Source organism: Macaca nemestrina, chromosome 7 (assembly GCF_043159975.1).
Source record: "Macaca nemestrina isolate mMacNem1 chromosome 7, mMacNem.hap1, whole genome shotgun sequence".
NCBI classification, from domain to species: Eukaryota; Metazoa; Chordata; class Mammalia; order Primates; family Cercopithecidae; genus Macaca; species Macaca nemestrina.
Window position 1 is genome coordinate 20,697,552 of NC_092131.1, and position 17,075 is coordinate 20,714,626.

General features: G+C 37.9%; 1 long non-coding RNA gene across 1 annotated transcript in view; it reads left to right on the forward strand.

Moving 5' to 3' along the window:
- The window catches only part of LOC105467595 (uncharacterized), a 28,422-nt gene extending 11,996 nt beyond the window's left edge, over positions 1–16,426 (forward strand). Inside the window, exon 3 of the long non-coding RNA XR_011625338.1 lies at positions 16,202–16,426. This is a non-coding gene — a long non-coding RNA (uncharacterized lncRNA). The remainder of the gene's footprint in view (positions 1–16,201) is intronic.
- Positions 16,427–17,075: the final 649 nt, after the last annotated feature.

Here is a 17,075-nt window from a genome sequence, read left to right on the forward strand (position 1 = left end):
GCTAATACCTTACTCAAACAATATTTATTTGGTTTTGTAAAGGTCAAGGAAAATTGCTTCTATTTCTAAGGAAATAGGAATTTTTAGAACCACAGGAGCTGCTTACACGCATTTTCAGCCCACTGTGATACCTAAGGTGCCTTAACTGGAAGTAAAGTCAAACCTCATGTGAGCCACTGCCTGCATGTCTATGTATTGCCACAGGGGGAAACAGTCCCTCCTTTTCCATCTTCAAAATATCACTGGATGTTTCTCATTGATGGCATTTAAATATAACTCTGCTGGCAAAAGAATTTGCTAAATAGTTTCAAGGCTTTTAGCTCCCATAATGCCAAGCCTAACTTAAAGGGCAGAGATAGTACTGAGTATCAACTACGAATAACTTGCATAGACACATATAGGAATGACTAAAGCACTTAAACAAAGTGGAGACAGTAACATTTCGATTAGAAATTGCAAGGAACTGGCTGAATTTTCTAATTTGTAAATGAACTTCATGTTTTATATACTTGAAATTAGGTATAATTAGCATAATTATCCTGATGAGGACATTGAAGACATGAAATGTTAATTTTCCCAAGATAATATATATACCAACTTATTTTTGAAATTTGATTCCAAGTTTTGAAACATAAAAACACATGATCTTTCACCTGTCCCACATTATTTCCCAATAGAAACCCAGGGAACTAAGATTCCCACAGTAAAGATTTGTGTTCAATATGCAGAGTAAAACCTATAGGTTGGTGCTAAAGTAACTGCGTTTTTGCCATTACTTTCAATGGCACAAACTGCAATTACTTTTGCGAAATCCTATTATTACAGAAAAGATTACAAAGAGAATTTGTGGCATTATTTTTCTCTTATTGCCTTAGAAAAGAAGTGATTTCAGGGATCAGAAACTGTTTCTACATGCTCTTGAGGTCTGTGTATGCTTTAAAAATCAGTTATTTTTATTTTTTATTATTTTTTCTATCACCTTATGAATTTCTCTTCCTCCACCAGTTTTTGTAACATCTAAATCCCAAGTTTGAAATATCCTAGTGTTCTGAATTCTTATATACCCTTTTAAATTAGGCTTTTTAAAAATCATGGTTTTTTTATTTTTAGTTTTTGTATTGCCAATACCATCCTGTTTTGATTATTATACATTGCTATGACATCTAATACTCTAAGTCTCCCTGTTTGGTCCTGTTTTCCAAGTTGCCCGTTATGAATTCAGTTTTTCTTTCTCATTTAGGTTAAGTTTAAAAAATTGTGACATCCTACAAAATACCATTAAAAATTTTGCTCACATTTCTTTTACTTCTAAATTAAATTAAATTCTCAATTTGAGTAGTTTCTTCAGGGAATTATTTATTTATTCATTTTTGTCTATTAAGGTTATTTCTATGTCCCTTAATAATGTTCCATAGATTTTCTCCTAGTGGTTTGCTAAACTTTCTAAGTTCATTCCTAAGTATTTTGTAATGTAGTTAGCATTCAAAAAGGTATTTATTTTCCATTAAGCTTTGTAGTGTTTTTTTTTTTTTTGAATGGCTGGTTCACAAAGTACATTAATTTTTTGAAATGTTTATTTAAAACTCCCTATCTACCCAAACACTCAAACAAATTTTGATAGCTTTCTTTTTGGTCTAATGATATAATTTGCAAGTCGTCATAATTTTCTTCCATTTTAAAATTTTTATTACTATATTTCTTCTCCTCCTTCTCCTTCTCTTCCTTGTCCTTCTCCTTCAATTGCCATTACTAAAATTTTCAGGGCACTGACCAATAGTAGTGATAGAAAGTGGTAGAAGTGATAGAAGCCTTGCCTCTGACTTAATTCATAATGACTGGTGTTTCATTCAGTTGTTGGTTCTACCTCGCTGCTCTCAACTTATGTCTGAAATGTTCTCCCTACACATAAACACACAACCGGGTTCCTTACTTCATATTGGGTATTTATTCAAAACTCACCTTCTAATTCATGTAAACTCCATGAAAGACAGAGCCCATCTTCTTTGACTCTGTCTTATGTACTCAGATTCTAGGCAAAGCTTAGTCAATATCTCTTGACTCCACGTTATTGAGCCATTGAGAATAGTGCTGATTGGTAGCTTGACACAACTATTTTTTATTATGTTGAGAACGTTAGCTCTATTATTTATTTGTATACATTTGATCAGGCCTAGATTCTGAATTCTACTAAACACTGTAGGATCTCTTGAAAGGATAAAATTATTCTCTTTTTACTTTTGATCTAATGAAGTTAGACTTTTATTAGATTTTGTAAACATTAAATGATTCTTGCATTCTTGTAATGAATACTGCTTGTTTGCAATGTGTTACTTCAATAATATGCTGAATTTGATTTGCTAGGGCTTTATTTACTATCCACCTAAACTCAAAAGTGAGGGTTTTCTGTACTTTTATGATTGTGCCTCATGTGTTAGGTATAGGTATTTGGGTTATGTGAGGTTTGAAAGCAGAGATAAGGGTGTTTTTCACATTAGACATAGAAATGTCTTTTAGACATGACACAGACTTAATACTGAATTAAGTTTTATAACTGTATTTTATCTAAATTCTATGTTTATCTGGTTTCGTTACATTCCAGCAGTTATTCTATACCAACACTTGCATGGAAGCTGTTTTATTAATCTCTTATTAAGGTAAAGTTACTTAAATCTCATGTCTCCCCTGCCCCACTTGCCAGAATGCTACACGAATGGCCTACTTTCTGAACTTTTACTTGTCTGAAATATTCACTCATCTCACATAGGAAGGACAAGTTCACTGGCTACTTTTCTCACTATGCTCTATGCTAACTTCTTCTATTGTTTAGAATTGAAAAGAAATATAAAAACCACTCTCTACTTTTAACTGCATAACAGGAGCTCTTCGGCTAGGTGCGGTGGCTCATGCCTGTAATCCCAGCACTTTGGGAGGCCAAGCATGGCAGATCATGAAGTCAGGAGATCGAGGTCATCCTGGCCAACACGGTGAAACCCTGCCTCTACCAAATACAAAAAATTAGCCAGGAGTGGTGGCAGACACCTATAATCCCAGCTACTCGGGAGGCTGAGGCAGGAGAATCACTTGAACCCAGGAGGTAGAGGTTGCAGTGAGCCGAGATTGCGCCAGTGTGCTCCAACCTGGTGACAGAGCAAGACTCCGTCTAAAAAAGAAGGAGCTTTTCCTGACTGACTGTATTTTGAATTCTTTTTCTTTATCTTGGAAATTTCAGGACATATCTAACTAGTTTTTTTAGTAAATCAAAATTCCTATTTTCTCCATAGAATTATTATTATGGTTGTTGTTATTGTTTATTTCAGTGAAGTTTCCTTCTATGTCTCATATTGTTTCTGTTCTATTTTTATAGGGTTGCTCCTTGGCTAGGTCTCTTCAGGTTACTTCCAAGGAGACCAACCTATAGGAAGAGCAAATCCATCCTTCATGCCTCTCACAGACAGATCTCATTTACATTGACTCCAGAAAAAAAATCACCAATGTTTGTGATATTTGAAGGGTACCTTTTTCGATTTTAGAATGTTCATATCTCTCTAAATTCTGTATCTTGAAAGGAATCTCAAAAGACTAGGCATTTAGAATTTTTAGTTAAAATTTGTGTGTTACTGAGAATTCTTGCCTGGATCAAGTGTTTCCTTAAATAGTTGGCATAATGCCTGGTGAATAAGAAATACTTCAATCAAGAAGGAAATGGGATTGGATGTATGAGATTCTTTATTCAAATGATATCTTTTAAAGTACAGACTTGGAAACCACAGCTACCCCAAGGATTATATTTTGGGAGTGTAGAAAGATTCAAGAAGATATATAAATTTCTTTATGATGACAAAGATTCTTTCAAAGGAAAGGAAGCGGAGATAGAAATACACTAATGATTACAAAATGCACAAAGTTATATCCATAGTCATCCTGTTACAAGGCAATGTTTTTATAAGGTTATAATGCTGTTATAACACTGTTAAAGCCAGAACTTTCACTGGCTCCCTGTTTTACTCAGAGCAAAAGCTAAAGGATTTGTTATGTCCTCCAAGGCATGGATGATTTGTTCTTCTTTTGCATCATTGAGTTGTCCCTCACTGGCCTCATCCCTGTGTACTTAGCTTGGTCTTCACTGGCGTCCTTTATAAGCTGATATGCTTGTCTCACTCCTACCTCAGTGAAACACTTGTCATTTCTTTTTTTTTTTTTCTGCTTGGAATGCTCCCTCTACAAACACATATGCAACTAGATTCTTCATCTCCTTGTGGGTCTTGATTGCAAATTCACCCTTTTCTTAAGACCATTCTATCTAAAATTTTAATCTCCCACCAACATTTCATACTCCCATTCTCTTATTTACTTATTTTTCTTATCATGACAGAAAATGCTTTGAATTTCACCTGTGTATCTTGTTCACTGTTGTTCTTTCTTGTTTCCATACAGGCTTTATAAGGACAGGGCATTCAGTATGTTGTGTTCCCTATTGCAACCCTGGTTCCCAGAACAGAGCCGACCACCAGTAGGGATTCAATAAACATCTGTAAAATGAATAAATAATGAGATATGATAACAAAATTGGCAATAATGGTGGGTCTCTGATATGGTTTGGCTTTGTGTCTCCACCCAAATCTCCTCTGAAATTGTAATCCCCAAATGTCAAAGGAAGGACTTGGTGGGAGGTAATTCTCATAACAGTGATTGAGTACTCACAAGATCTAATGGTTTTATAAGTGTTTGGAAGTTCTTCTTTTGTTCTCTCTCTCTCTCCTGCCACTTTGTGAAGGAACTGCCTGCTTCCCTTTCTTTGTCTGCCATAGCTGTAAGTTTCCTGAGGCCTCCCCAGCCATTCAGAACTGTAAGTCAATTAAACCCCTTTCCCTGATAAATTACCCAGTCTCAGGTATTTCTTTATAGCAGTGTTAGAACAGAGTAGTACAGGAAACTGGCACCCCAGCAGAGAGTGGGGTGCTGCTAAGAAGATAACCTGAAAATGTGGAAGTGACTTTGGAACTGGGTAACTGGGCAGAGGTTGGAACAATTTCAAGGGCTCAGAAGAAGATAGGAAAATGTGGAAAAGTTTGGAACTTCCTAGAGACTTGTTGAATTGTTTTAACCAAAATGCTGATAGTGATATGGACAATGACTGGGATCTTTGAGGTGGTCTCAGATGAAGATTAGGAATTTATTGGGAACTGGAGCAAAGGTCACTCTTGCTATTCTTTAGCAGAGAGGCTGGCAGCATTTTGCCCCTGCCCTAGAGATCTGTAGAACTTTGAATTTGAGAGAGATGATCTGAAATTGAAACTTATGTTTAAAAGGGAAGCAGGGTGAAAAAGTTTGAAAAATTTGCAACCTGACCTTAAAATAGAAAAGAAAATTCCATTTTCTGGGGAGAAATTCAAGCCAGCTGTGAAAATTTGCAGAAGAAATGGGAAGTTGAATGTTAATAGCCAAGACAATGTGGAAAATTTCTCCAGGACATGTTAGAGATCTTCAAAGCAGAGCTTCCCATCATAGGGCAGGAGGCCTGAAAGGGAAACTGGTTTCATGGGTCGGGCCCAAGGCATCCCTGTTCTGTGCAGCCTCAGGACACAGTCTCTGTCCCAGCCTCTCCAGCTCCAGCCATGGCTAAAAGGGACCAAGGTACAGCTTGAGCTGTTGCTTCTGAGGGTGAAAGCCCCAAGCATTGCTGGCTTCCACATGATGTTGGGATTGTAGGTGCACAGAAAAGAAGAGTTGAGCTTTTGGAACCTCTGCCTAGATTTCAGAGGAAGTATGGAAACTCCTCTTAGATGTCCAGGAAGAAGTCTGCTGTAGTGGTAGAACCCTCTCTGCTAGGGCAGTGCAGAAGGGAAATGTAAGGTTGGACTATGCATCTAGAAAAGCTGCAGGCACTCAACACCAGGCCAAGAGAGCAGCTGTGGAAACTGAACCCTGCAAAGTCATAGGGCAAAGGTGCCTAAGGCCTTGAGAGGCCACCCTTTGTATCAGTATGCCCTGGATGTGAGATATGGAGTCAAAGAAGATTATTTTGGAGCATTAAGATTTAATGAGTGCCTGGCTGGATTTTGGCCTTGTATGTATGGGGCCTGTATCTTCTTTGTTTTGGCAAATTTCTCCCATTTGAAATGGGAGAACTTATCTGATGCCTGTACCCTCCATCGTATCTTGGAACGTAACTAGCTTGTTTTTGATTTTACAGTCTCATAGGCAGAAGGGACTTACTTTGTCTCAGATGAGACTTTGGACTTGGATTTTTGAGTTAATGTTGGAATGAGTTAAGACTTTGGGGGACTGTGGAAGACCTGGACTTTTGAATCAATGCTGGAATGAGTTAAGACTTTGGGGGACTGTTGGAAGACTTGGACTTTTGAGTTAATGCTAGAGTGAGTTAAGACTTTGGGGAACTGTTGGAAGGCATAATTGCTTTTAAAACGTGAGGACATGAGATATTTGGCAGTTCCTCCTTTTCGCTCCTTCTCTCTCTCTCTCTCTCTCTCTGAATCTCCTGCAGCCTTGTGTACAAAGTGCCTGCTTTCCCTTTGCCTTCCATCATGATCGTAAGTCTCCTGAGGCCTTCCCAGCCATGTGTAACTGTGAGTCAATTAAAACTTTTTTTTTTAAATAAATTAACTAGTCTCAGGTATTTCTTTATAGCAACATGAAAACTGACTAATACAGTGTCTTAGTTCATTTGTTTCTATAAAAGAATAACAAAAACGGGATAATTCATAAAGAGGTTTATTTGGCTCAAGTTTCTTGAGGCTGGGAATTTTAAGAGCATGTTGCTGGTATCTGGTGAGTGTCATCTCATGGCAGAAGGACAGAAGACAGAGAGAAAGCATGAGGGGCACATTGCCTTTTATAGTAATTCACTCTATGACAATAAAAACTCACTCCTTCAATAATGGCATTAATCCATTCATAAGCTTTGTGCTAGTGACCCAGTCACCTGTTAGTTGACCTCACCTCCCAACACTGCTGAACTGGGAATTTCGTTTCCAACACATGCATTTGGGGAAGACATTCACACCATAGCAAATGGTGACAATGTAACTGATTACTTAGAAAATACAATTTGCAATATCCAAACTAGTATTGAAATTTCCATCTGGAGCTATGATTGAGTTGGGGACCTAGTACTGTGTATAGGAAATGGGGCAACCTTTAAATTGTGTTTTTCTCTTAGATGCTTTTATGTTTTATGGCAGTGAACAATACATGTAACAAAGAGCTATTAAAATTATGGGGCTGGTGGTAGTAACTCTGATTCTGATAGAATGCAAAAGGCTGTTATTCGTTTACAGAGAGCTATTTCCAGATAGTGCTATATTTACTTATTGATGTTATGTTTATAGCAATACAACTAAAGCTAACTTCCAGGCAGCATCCCTGCCAGTGTCCATTCTGATTGGTTATTAATTATTTTGAATGCCATCCCTAATGAGTGTTTAAGAAACATCTTAATTACTGGAATTCTATTAAAAAAACTCAGTTGCTATGGTCTAAAATGTTTTAAGCCCTCACTTCTTTCTCCATTAAGTAATTATTTTTTACCTTTATTTGTGATAAAGCAAAGTTTTTAGATATTCAACAGTAACATTAGAGTAAAGCACCCTGTAATCTCTCGTGATGTCTTCATGGGTGATTTCATGTTTGCTCTTTTCCTTTGCATACGTTTCACATGGTGGAGTTTTCTCAGCACTTGCTTCTCAGATAAAATGTTATTATACCTTTACAGAGAGGCTATACTTGTCCATATAACCTAGAGTAGTTCATCTCAACCTTCTCTGTCACTGATCCTTTTTTCCCTATAACATATGTCATCACCTGAAGTTATTTAGTTACGTATGTATTTATGTGTAGTTGTATTCAATTGTTTGTATATTCCTTTGCTAGAATATAAGTTTCACGATGAGAGGATTATGTCTCTTTTTCAATACTGTATCTCCAACACATAGAATGGTGCCTCGTACATATTAGACATTCAATAAATAGTTGTGAATCAAATGAATTAATGCTGATATTTTATAGTTGCTTGATAGTTAGCCTACTGAATCTTATATTAGCATTGAAACATGGAGTAGGCGTTACAGATAATGAAAAGAGAAAACAAAGAATAGCAGAACATAATCTAAAATAACATCCACCTAGTTGCTTCATGTATTAAGTTATCATATGTGGCATCTGGAAGCTCTGCTCTTACTAGTTCTATTTTCATACTGTCAACAAGCTGCTGCCTCATCCATAAAAGTGAAGCATTTATGCACCAACGCAAGAGTTACTTTTGACTTTTTTTCTCCTGTAAAGCACTCAAAAATATAATTCCAAAGGATGAAATGACTGGGGGAGGATGGATGGTAGGAGAATTGTATGACTGAAACCAGAAGCTTACATAAGGATTAAATCTGGTCCCTAACATTAAAGTGGTAGTTGCATTTTGGAAAATTGAAATAATGAAATAATGATGCTTGGCTGAGCTGTAGTTGTACTCTCAATGGCACTATACGATTTGACTTGAATAGAAAAGCAATTTAAATTCTTGTTTAAATTAGCACTGAACTCCAATATCACCTACTAGTTTTAAGTTTAGAGGTATATTTTATATTCAACACTTCTGTGGCAAAAATCGACTGCATTATTCATTCTATAAATATCTCTCAAGTATAAAACGTGTGACAGACACTCTGCTAGGTTTTGGGGATGCAACGTAAACACCAAATAGCCTCTACCCTCTCGTAGCTAACACCTACTAGAAAAAAGTCAGTCTGCCCAGCACTGGGGAAAATGTAAAGCTAAAGTGTTATCAAAAGCTATTGCAAAAAATTAAAGTGTCATAAGCTATGTGACTAACCATGTGACTGGCACCCAACAGAAACACAAGCAAAGATCAAGAAAAACTTGCATCTGCATGTGCATGTGCGTGTGTGTGTGTGTGTGTTGGGGAGTGTTTGTGTGATTGGTATATAGACAACATAATTGGTGACAGGAAGGATATGCAGACAAATTCTACAAAGGCCATGTGTTCAATGTTGTCTGTGCATCTATGATATGTGCTGCAGACATTCAGAGGGAGGAATCACTAAGGTCTACTCCAATGGTAGAAGCCGTAAGCAATTGGAAATAGGTACTGAGGCATTAATAAGGCATTAATAAAAATTAAATAAACAGAAAACAGGAGAAAGGAACTGTGTCATTGTAAGCTAGGTGATCAAGACTTGACAGGGGTGAGATTAACCAATCTTTAAGTTCCCGTCATCTGGAAATGTATTGATTTTCTTTTGAGTCATAAAAGTAAGGTTGAGCTAGATCAAGGAAGAAAGGGAAAAAAAAATATTCTTCTAGGCAATGGCTCTCAAAGGTTTCTTTTTTTTTTTTTTTTTGAGACGGAGTCTGGCTCTGTTGCCCAGGCTGGAGTGCAGTGGCCGGATCTCAGCTCACTGCAAGCCCCGCCTCCCGGGTTCACGCCATTCTCCTGCCTCAGCCTCCCGAGTAGCTGGGAGTACAGGCGCCCGCCACCTCGCCCGGCTAATTTTTTTTTGTATTTTTAGTAGAGACGGGGTTTCACCGTGTTAGCCAGGATGGTCTCGATCTCCTGAACTCGTGATTCGCCCGTCTCGGCCTCCCAAAGTGCTGGGATTACAGGCTTGAGCCACCGCGCCCGGCCGAAAGGTTTCTAGATACACAGCATCAACACCACCTTGGAAATCTGTTAGAAAAGGAAATTCTCAGACCACCACCACAGGCCTACTAAATAAGAAACTCTGTGCAGAGCCCAAGAATCTATGTCTTGACAAGCCCTCCTGGTGATTCTGAGGCATACTCAAGTGTGAGAACCACTGTTCTAGGGGATGGGTATATAAGAGAATAAGACAACAAGCAAAATTAAAAGTCAACTATAATTGAGATTTTGGGCTTTGGCTGCCAAGTGAAACCCAGGTGAAGATTTTTGCAGGCTCTGGGCTAGAGAGTCCCAAGTTGACCAGATCTCCTAACAAACTTACCCTGGGTCTTTATTGATCCCGGCATTTGTTTTTTGGCTTTCCTCTGTGGTCACCTTGTTCTTTCCCATTGTGTCTCCATTTATGTAAAGTCTCCCTTTCTCTGTGTCTCCATTTATGTAAAGTCAACTCATTTTGGGGGCCTCCTTAAAGTATTGAAAAGTCTTTTTTTTCCCTGATTTTTTTTTTCATTTCAATAATGTCTGTATTACTTGCAAGTTTTTATTTTTTGTTTAAACTTTTTAACTGAAGAAGAATTTACATTAAAAAACATGACGATATCTTACATGTATAGATTCAAGGATTATTTAGAAATATAACACACCTCTGCAAGTAGTAGCCATGTTGAAAAACAAAATATTACCTGCACCCGAAAGCACCTGCATATTCCATTCCAGGCACTACATATTCCCAAGGTAAAGGGAACAACTGCTTTTATTTCTAACATGGTATATTAGTTTTGATAGCCATTTTCTCCAACTGCACCATTTGTTCTCATTTCATCTGACCACTTCGTTTGGATGCAGAACACTGTTTTATTGATCATTTCATTCGATTGCTGAAACATCACTGATAGCAACATTGGAATGTTGAAATATCATGACTAAAAACATGCTGTGATTGGTGACCCTTTGAAAGAAGCCCAGTTCTTCAAGATTGTACATTGAAAAGGAAATGCACAATTATATTAATCACTACCAATCAGAGCAGCAAAGCAAGCAAAGGAGCTAGCAAACTTGTCTTACCAAAAGGCCTTCTAGGAGTCTTCATCTTAGCTTCCTTACTCTTTGACACTTAACCACTTCTTTTCTTTGAACCAAATCGGGGTGGGGGTGGAAATAAGGAAAGGAAAAGAGAGGAGAGGAGAGGAGAGGAGAGGAAAGGAAAGAAAAGGAAGAAAGAAAGAAAATGAAAAAGAAAAACAATTCTTTCATCGCAAAACACCACTCTCCTCTATCAGCACCCTCACTTAATGTCAGCATCACTTCCTTGACATGTTCTGCCCTCCTCTTCCATAACAGTTGACTAGACTTTCCTGAGATGAGGGAGGTGTTGATTCCTCACCTCTCTGGAATTCTGGCTTACCCTCTTCAGGAATTAATATTTGTTCACTGATTTCCTTTTTGATGTCCATCTATAAGACCCTATAACATAAACTCCAAAAGAGCAATAACTACTGTCTGGTTGAGCATTGTCCCTCTACCCCCTAGAACAGGGCCTGACACATAGTACATGCTCAACAGATATTCACTTGAAACAATACATTTTATGCATGAGTACTAAAGTTTCAAATAACATTTAAATTAGGCAGTGTTTGAATTTGGAATCTGCCTTGGCTCTGCCGATGACTAACCATTTGATCCAGTCAAGTCATTACTTTCTCAGTGCCTCAGTTTTCTCCTTTGTAAAATTGGGACTATGGAGATTATCAAAGGTCTCTAACTCAATGAAGTGCATAAAGGAAATATGTGGAGGGTAAGGATTAGGGCAAACAGATCTAAGAGGCAGCTTCCACTCAGCCCCAGCAGTTTGTTACAAAGGAAAAACACAAATGCAATATTGCTTCAGAGTGTAGTATTTCTAGAAATGCTGAAACTCCAGGTTTTTGTTTTTTTTTTTCACTAAAATTCACATGAAATGTTCACAACGAATTCAATTAAGAAAATGAAAACACCATAGGCTGAAAGTGACCCACAGTTTAATTCTTTCTGTCTTGGGGTTAGGTCAGCACTAACAATACTTTGACCCGTGATCATGTAACCTTCCTTAACAAAGGAAGGTTATCTGTTTGAGTATACAATTTATCAGCTTTCTCAAGATCTCTTAAACATAAGAAGAGACTTGTAAAGTGAATCTTTTTATATTTCTGAGAGTGGGAACATTGATTTTTCTTAGAAAAATTTCTTTCCTCTCTGTATATATACCGCTGTATTATGGCATTTTGATATCAGAGCAACTTTATAAGATTTGATAGCAAAATGACCACTACTCAAATTTCAATGACCATTTTTATTCCCAGGATCTCAAATAAAATACATTCAGGTCTATATATGAATTTTTCCTCTTAGGGCTAATATTTTCTATATATTTAAATTAAATTTATAATCATGAAGTTTAGAAAATAAGCTGACCAATGGAAAGTTAAAAGCTATTTGGAAATAAAATGATAATAATAATAATTGGGGAGTAATTGAGAACATGTATCCTACTTGAAGAAATAGGGAAGTATTTAAAAATAATAGTCAGTAAAATTATTACAAAAAATGAGATCAAAATCCTGAATATTAAATAGAAAGAGAAAAATGCTAAAAGGTATTTTTAATATGTCATTAATTTTTTTTAAGTTGCTGAGTTAAAAAACACTGGCAGAAAAAAAAATACCAAGATGCTAGAATGGATGCTTTAGGGAAAAAGATTATAAATGCTCTTCTTCCTTTTATTAATTTTCTGGCTGTGACCCTATCTTTCTTTTTTTTTTTTTTTTTTTTTTTTGAGATGAAGTTTCACTCTTGTTGCCCAGGCTGGAGTGCGGTGGCGTGATCCTGGCTCAGGGCAGCCTCCACCTCCTGGATTCAAGTGATCTTCCTGCCTCAGCCTCCCAGTAGCTGGGATTCTCCTGCCTCACCCTCCCGAGTAGCTGGCATGCACCACCACCATTTTGTATTTTTACAAAATTAGTAATTTTGTATTTTTAGTAGAGACAGGGTTCCTCCATGTTGGTGAGGCTAGTCTTGAACTCCCGACCTCAGTGATCCACCCACCTCAGCCTCCCAAAGTGCTGGGATTTAGAGGTGTGAGCCACCGTGCCCGGCCAAGTAAAATTTCATATGCATATCTGTGTGTGTTCATGGGTATTGCATTCTCTACCAAATCTATTTTATAATATAGAACACATTATTAATGGAGGTAAATGAAAGCCATAATATCAAACTGGGTCTTGCAGAAAATAAAATGGTTTTTTAAACTAAACCACCATAATACCAAACCTGTTTTATGTATTTATTATTTTTATCCTGAGTTTGATTCTTACTATGCTTTCACTCTGCCCATAAGCATGTCTTCCCTGCAAATTCAGACTAAGAAAGATTTAAAATGACACCAGATGCTAATTTCCTTAGCATCTTCTTTTAGACAAATAGGTAGATGCTCCCTCAGTGGGGGGGGAACAAGCTGCTTGCTGTACTTATCACAGAGATTGGAAGAAAACAAAACACCTGCAGGAGCAGGTAAGGATTAAACCATTTCTGGACAGAGGCCCCGGGGCTGGAACAGGCCTTCACTCTGGCTATCTTAGGTCAGGACATCTGTGCAGTGTGCAATTGACATCCTGAGAAAACAGAGGTTTAGAAAGAAAAGTCAGGGTCAGTCCAGGGAATTCATTTGTTGGAACAGCTTTGTTGCACTATTCTAGGGAGAAGAAGATAAAACTACATTGCTAGAAGTCCTGCTTAGAATATAAAGCACATTGAAAAATATTAAAATGTCTTGTTTGATCAGTTTTATACTCCAAGACTCATGCAAAAATGAAGAAAAGGGCATGTATTCCCAGAAGACTGTTTTTATTTTTTGATCATGACTAAGATAGATTCAAGATGGGAGAAGAGGTAGATTCGTGGATGATGGAGACTGTGGCGGAGTTTGGGAGGGGAGCAGAGAGATCAACAAATAAGAAATTGCTTGAGGATGTGCTAAGCAGATGATAACAAATAGCTAAGACCCCAATGACAAAACCAATCCAATCCTCTTGGGAAGATTATTTGAGAAAACATTCCAGACAGAGGGAATGCAGTGCAGGGTCATAAAAGAGGAATGAGGCCGGGCGCGGTGGCTCAAGCCTGTAATCCCAGCACTTTGGGAGGCCGAGACGGGCGGATCACGAGGCCAGGAGATCGAGAGACGATCCCGGCTAACACGGTGAAACCCCGTCTCTACTAAAAAATACAAAAAAACTAGCCGGGCGAGGTGGCGGGCGCCTGTAGTCCCAGCTACTCGGGAGGCTGAGGCAGGAGAACGGCGTAAACCCGGGAGGCGGAGCTTGCAGTGAGCTGAGATCCGGCCACTGCACTCCAGCCTGGGTGACAGAGCAAGACTCCGTCTCAAAAAAAAAAAAAAAAAAAAAAAAAAAAAAAAAAAAAAGAGGAATGAACTTGGCAACTATTAGCATCAGATAAAAGGCTGTGAGGATCTGGTATGTGAAGGGTGAGACCTGGAGGAGATGGCCCTGAAGAGGCAGAGAAGAGCCAAGTCACACAGGATATTTTAATCCAGGTTGAAGGATGTTTTCTTAAATGCCCTGGAAGCCATTGAGGGTTTTTATGTTGGGAATTGGGGTGATTTGATTACCATTTTTTTAAAGATCACTCTGGCTTATGATGACATACTTTTCAATATTTTCCATTTATAGTCTTGCCTTTGAACATCCAGGCTGTAATCCAAGCCATCAGACACAAATGGTGACATGATTAGGAAAAGGCTGTCTTTATAGTACCCATTCTGGACCAATCTGTAGCTTTTATGTGCACATTATCATTGCCCCTGAGCCATAATGGGCCTGAAATTGGAGGCAGCATTCCACCTGAGTCATCATCCAAACCACTTTATAAAGCCATCGTCTACATACGTCTCTAGAGGCTCATTCAGTTACTCATAAGGCCTAACTTTTCTCAGCTTATGAGGAATATCAAAATCATGGATATGGATGTTCATATTAACACCATTTGGAGTAATTCTATTTTCATAAATAGCCACCAAAAATCCCTCCATGCATTAAACATAACAAATTGAGCAACAACACAAACACTTCTGTAACTCATTAAGGGTCTTTTTTTTCTTTTTTCATTTAATTGTATCCTAACCCTTTCATGTCTTGGCAAAAGGCAAATATCAGTATTTTGCCAGAATGGCGTTATTTTAAGCAGAAAAAGAAGGACCATAAAGGCACAAATAAGTCTTGGGGGGAAATAAAAGACTTTTTTTTTTTTTGTTTAACTAAACCACCATCATATCAAACCTAATTTATGCATAAATGTTCTCAGTTCTCCTCCTCCGAAGCCTGTAGCTGGAGAATATATTCTCTCCTCATTTTTCTCAGCCTTTAAGGATTGTTTGATCTTTACCAGAGAAGTTTCTGGACTTTTATGATGGAGAAATGGAGAATGGGCAGAAGAAGGAGCAGTCAGTAGACGGGGAGTTGAAGGGCTTAGCAAGATATAAGTTAAATCAGCCTAAGTAGGAGACAGCAGAAGGAAGAACCAAAGGTTTCACAGCCAAAATTGGAGGGTCAAACTGGGGAGAATGTGATAAAGAACAAGAGGGCCTAGTGGAAGCAAGAGAGTGAGAGCACTGGAAAGAAGAGAAGGAAATATAAGAGAAATATGCTGGAGGGATGGATTTGATCAGAATTCTCTCCTCTCTTTCCTTCCTCTCCCCTCCCCCTTTCTTCCTTCCTCTCTTTTTCTCCTCTCCTCTCTTTTTCAGTTTTTCTTAAGACACAGTTTTATAGAAAGATTCAGCTGCTCAAATCTGGGAGTCAAATACAAGTATGTTCTTTTTACTTATTTGGAGGAAAGATGGTAAAAGGAAAGAAAATAAAGGAAGAAATGTGGCAGGAAAGAGACTAAATAAAGCAGCAAAACCATTACAGGTATAGTTAAAGATTTTGCCTCTTACCATTTCCAACTCTTTTTTACTGTACAAACATTGCCTTTTTTTTTTTTTCTAAAACCTGAGAGAAGGCACGTTCTTTCTTAGTGATAATAAATAGCTCTATGGGTGCGAACAGAAACAAGATGCAACAGCTTAGCACGGAAATGGAAGACGCACAGGGATCTATATCAAACTTACCTGCTATTCCAGCTCATCTCCCTTCATGCTGCCTTTCTTTATGGATCAATCATATGGAATTATTCACTATTCCCCAACACACAAACACTTCCTCACCTTATTCTTGCCTTCTCAGCCAGAAATCCCTTTCTCTTCCTCTTCTCATTAAATTATTAAATGGTAATTTATTTTGCACGTTGTATGTATCCATGGTACTAGATACAGTGATACTCATTGAGAACAAATGTTCAATCTGCCACTTTCTAAAATTGGTTTTCAAAGTGTATGAAAATAATTATGATAATACCATAACATATCTTCACAAAAATCCTTATAAACGTTTAATCCTATAGTAATTTTTGTTTTGTTTTGTTTTTTTGACACAGGGTCTTGCTCTGTCGCACAGGCTGGAGTGCAGCGGTGCCATCTTGGCTCATCACAACCTCTGGCTCCTGGGCTCAAGCAATCCTCTTACTTCAGCCCCCCAACTAGCTGGGACTACAGGCACAGGCCACCACGCCCCATTAATTTTTGTGTATTTTGTAGAGATGAGGTTTAGCCATGTTGCCCAAACTGGTCTGGAACTCATGAGCTCAAGCAATCCACCCTCCTTGGACTCCCAAAGTGCTGGAATTAAACGCATGAGCCACAAAGCCTGGCCCTGTGGTGATTTTATTCATCCTCTCATTTTGCTCTGCATTTCACACAAAGCCACACCCACAAAACACAAACAGACAGTTCCACATCCTTCTCCCAACCCCACATGTAAATTAAGATAACAATGCTTTGTTGTTGAAAATCATTGTCTAGAATCACACAGAAATGATTCTGCTTCTGTCTGGATTCGTGAGCAGTCTGTCACTGGAAAATCCATACAGGTTATATCATTAGCAAAAATGAATTAGTTCACATTCAGTTTTGAAATTCAAATAAATCTATGCAATAATTACATATATATTTGAGAAGATTCTTACACACATCCTTATTTATTATATACCTTAAATATTTATAGAATTTAAAGATTGGGATACAGACTGTTATAGTTATTAATTAAAGAAAAGAAGATTGTCTTTTCAGTTGAGTAACTAGGTTTACAAGCATCTAATGAGGCTTGAAAAGAGTAGAAAGCATTGACTAACTTTGGTCTAAACAAGTAGGCAATGCATCAATATGGTGAATCATATGCCTGAACAAACAAATCTAACTACCTGGTAGGGTGACCAGGAATGAAAGTCTAGTCACTGGACTTGGGTAATGATT